The sequence below is a fragment of the Otolemur garnettii genome, unplaced genomic scaffold, assembly GCF_000181295.1.
Source record: "Otolemur garnettii isolate 467f Iridium unplaced genomic scaffold, OtoGar3 scaffold00062, whole genome shotgun sequence".
NCBI lineage: Eukaryota > Metazoa > Chordata > Mammalia > Primates > Galagidae > Otolemur > Otolemur garnettii.
This window is the reverse complement of record NW_003852457.1, coordinates 9,681,274-9,685,409: the sequence shown is the minus strand read 5'-3', so window position 1 is coordinate 9,685,409 and position 4,136 is coordinate 9,681,274.

Sequence of the window (4,136 nt, the reverse complement as noted above, 5' to 3'; positions counted from 1 at the left end):
TTAAACTGAAAAGCTTCTATACAGCTAAGAAAACAACAACCAAAGCAAACATACAACCTTCAGAATGGGAAAATATATTTGCATACTATGACTCTCACAAAACCTTGATAAACAGGTTCTATAGAGAACTCAAATTAATCCACTAAAAAAGACCCAACAATCCCACATATCACTGGGCAAGAGACATAAATAAAATCTTCTCTAAAAAAGACAGACAAATGGCTAACAAACATATGAAAAAATGCTCATTGTTCCTAGTCATCAGAGAAATGCCAACCAAAACTACCTTGAGATATCACCTAATCCCAGTGAGAATGGCCTACATCACAAAGTCTCAAAGCAGCAGAGGCTGGCATGGATATGGAGAGAAGGGAGCACTTTTACACTGCTCATGGGACTGCAAACTAATACAACCTTTTTGGAAGCAAGTATGGAGAATCCTCAAAGAGCTCAAATTAGACCACCCATTTGATTCTGGAATCCCATTACTAGGCTTCTACCCAGAAAAAAAAAGTCATTTTATTATAAGGACATTTGCACAGGATTGTTTATCGCAGCTCAATTTACAATCACCAAAATGTGAACACAGCTTAAGTGCCCACCAACCCAGGAAGGGATTAAAAAGCTGTGGTATATGTATACCATGGAATACTATTCAGCCACTAAAAAAGATGGAGACTTTACATCTTTTGTATTTACCTCGATGGAGGTGGAACACATTCTTCTTAGTAAGGCATCACAAGAATGGAGAAGCAAGAATCCAATGTACTCACTTCTAATATGAAGGCAGTAGATGAACTAATACTAGAGGGGGGGTAGGGGAATGAGCAAGTGGACAGAGGGGAGCAGGGAGGGAAATGGGAGGTCACAGTGTGTTGCACACCTCTTGGGCGTGTGACATAATTATAAGAGGGATTTTATCTGATAAATGTAATCAGTGTAACCTAATTCTTTGTACCCTCAGAAAATCCCAAACTATATATATATATATATATATATATATATATACATCCTGACTCATTGATGTGAGTCAATGCACCCAGTTTATAAATTTCCCCATTTTAATAAAGACACTGGTCATGTTGAATAGAGCTTACCCTGATGAACTCATATTAAGTTCATTATTTTTTAAAGACTCTTTCTCCTGATAATAACACCATAGTATCAGGTCCTGAGAATTAAGACTTCAACATATCAATTTTTTAAGGACACAATTCAACTAGTAACAAGCAGTCAAGGCAAAGCTCATTAATGGTGTGGTGCATCCTACACCTAATTTTTTGCCATACTACTCTGTATTAAGGAAACTTTGTTACTAAAAAATTGGGGGGACCAGCCTCTCACCAGGATTGTGGAATCCACCAAATGGGGAAAATGAAGACACAAGACAGAGAGATAGTTTAAAGGTGGGTCCAGGAGTCCCCCATTATCCATGTGAGATGCAATGGAGGCCCTGTAGGCTTTGCCTACTTAGCTATAATTAAGTTCTCTCAAAGCCAATTTTAGGTGGGAGAGTCTATAAGCTAATGGAGAACTGAGCCTTTAAAGATCAGCCTGTGGGCTATTTGGGTCATACATTAGCAATTGTATGAATACATACGCTTTTTTCCATTATCTCCTCTTCCTTAATTGATAGTTAACTATACTTAGCCTGTGCATTCTTGAGAAACAAGGAACATAACCTTAAAGCAAATGGGATGTACCCACATCTGCTTGGTTGGCCTCGCTCTTCAGGTGTCCAAAGGGGCTGGTAGACCCTTTATTCCTCTGTGGGGCAAACCAGCTGATGCCAATGCTCACAATGGAATCTGGGAGGGAAAGAAGTCCTTCCTTTTACTTTTGCCCAAGAGTTCCTCCTTTTTTTGTATTGGTTTTGGTTGTTATACTGTTCCCAGTGACTTTTGCAACACTCACCCATCTCCCAGGGTCTCTGTGATCCAGCCCCCTTCAGGATGAGAGCCTTATCCCTTTACTGGAAGAGCTATGGACCCAGGCTAGATCAGATACCTGTAAGGTCTTGCCTTGTTGCACATGCACACAGCTTTTGCAGTCCAATGCATCTGGGCTATTTAACCTCTAAGCAGGGAAGTTGCAATTGCTGTTTCCTTCCTGAAACCTGTTTTCAGAAAGAATTGCATAGATTTTTTATTAGTCAGCAAAGCTACTTTTATTAAAAACCAACTGAAATACTAAAGCTAAGCTGCTATTTCTTTGTTCGGTTAAACTCCTAAGCTCTATTTTGATCTTGGATGTTTTTCTCTTGTGGGGCTCAGGGTCCTCAATCTCTAATTTCCCCACACACAAAAAAAAATCTAAAACTTAATTCTTTTTTGAGACAAAGTCTCAATCTGTTGCCCCAGGCTAGAGTGCCATGATGCCATAGCTCACACCAATCTCAAACTACTAGCATAAAAAGTTCTTGTCCTCTATCACAATCAGTAAATGTATATTAATGAGAGAAGATATCTGGAAAAAATAAGGTCTAAGACAGTGGTTCTCAACCTTCCTAATGCTGTGGGCCTTTAATACAGTTCCTGTGGGTCACAACCCACAGGTTGAGAACTGCTGGTCTAAGAGAACCAAGGTCTTCTCAAGGAGACCCCAAGGATACACCTCCAAGGTCTTCCCCATGGTGACTCAGCTTTTAGGAATTTGTAGACTTAATTTCCTGGGACCTGGAAACTTCTGCTTCTATAAAAGCCTGTGGTTCTATAAAAGCCAGAGCCTGCTTCTCTAGCTTGATTCAAACTGACCAATGAGAAAGGTACCCATGCAGATGGAACTTTTTGACTGGAGCTATATTTGACCAGTTGGGAAGCATGGCCATTTTGAATTCTTCTGTGCCATAGCTCTGCCAGCTGAAATAAAGTCCTTCCTCTTTTAATCATGGTGTTTGAGTGCTTGTTCTTTTCATTGGGTCTTGTCTTCCTGAAACATTAAAAGGCCTAGAAAACTCCCCCAAATGCACACTTAATATTGTAAGAGAAATTAGATTAAGTCCAAATTTTAACATATTAAAAGTGACTTTGTTGCAGAAACACAAGGCCCAACAGAGAGAAAGAGCACCCAAACACCATGTTTGTAAGAGGAAGGGCTCTATTCACAGGCCAGGAGGTTATGATGAGGCATGAGAGTAAAAACAGAGCTAAAAATCTGTCCCAGTCACCGTGTATTAGCTAGGCCGCAGATGTCTCTGCTATCTGTATGTCCCTTCCTTGACATGTGCTGGGCCTAGACTATAACCTTGTAACTTCTTTAGGCTTCCACTGCCTTTGAGAACAGGTAGCCCAACTGATCTCAAGGGCGTGGGCAAATCTGACCTTCCCCTTGAGTTCTGGGACCTTCAGGTCTGTCGCATCTCTCACAGTTTTATAACCCTCACATGCACTGTAGCCCTGAAAAGTGGATAAAAGAGAGGCAAGGAGATTCAGGCAGTGAGCTCGGTTTTTGAGACACTAGTCTGTGAGTCCCCTGGCTGGAGAAATAAAGCTGCTTCCTCTAACCAGGTGCCTGGAGTCTTCTGTCTGCATCAGTTTCCTACATTTCTTGGTTCCCTGACCGGAAAGTGAGGTTTGGTGGCAAAAGTGTGCAGCCAGATTCTTTGGGTCAGGTTCTGCCCACCCTGCAGATCACCCCCCTGGGGAACTCCAGTTGGTTTGGCGAGGCGGTCCTCAGTGTGCTCCTGGGACTGATTCTCCCAGAGGCATGTCTTGTTGAGACTAAGCTGGCAAGGTCCCTGCGGCGGGTCACTGTGGAAGCTGAGCACTGGAGAGGAACCTGTAACAGGTGGCACTAGGATGTCCAGAGTAAGGTAGGATCCATTTGGGGCCCACTATAGCTTTAGTGGAAGAGGGAGTCTGATCAACCCCTTGGGCATTAGATCGCCAGCAGATGGGATGTGTGTGAAAGAGTGTGGTGTGAGTGTGCATCTTGGGTGGGAGACCTTGGCTGGAGATGGGGAATGAGCAAGGCAAGCCCACCGCACTGGCTACCATGCTGAAAGACTTTAAGAAGGGATTTGTAGGTGACTATGGAGTTACTATGATGCCAGGAAAGCTAAGAAGTCTTTGTGAACGGGAATAGCCCTCTTTTGAGGTTGGATGGCTGTCGGAGGGAAGTTTAGAGAGGTCCCTAGT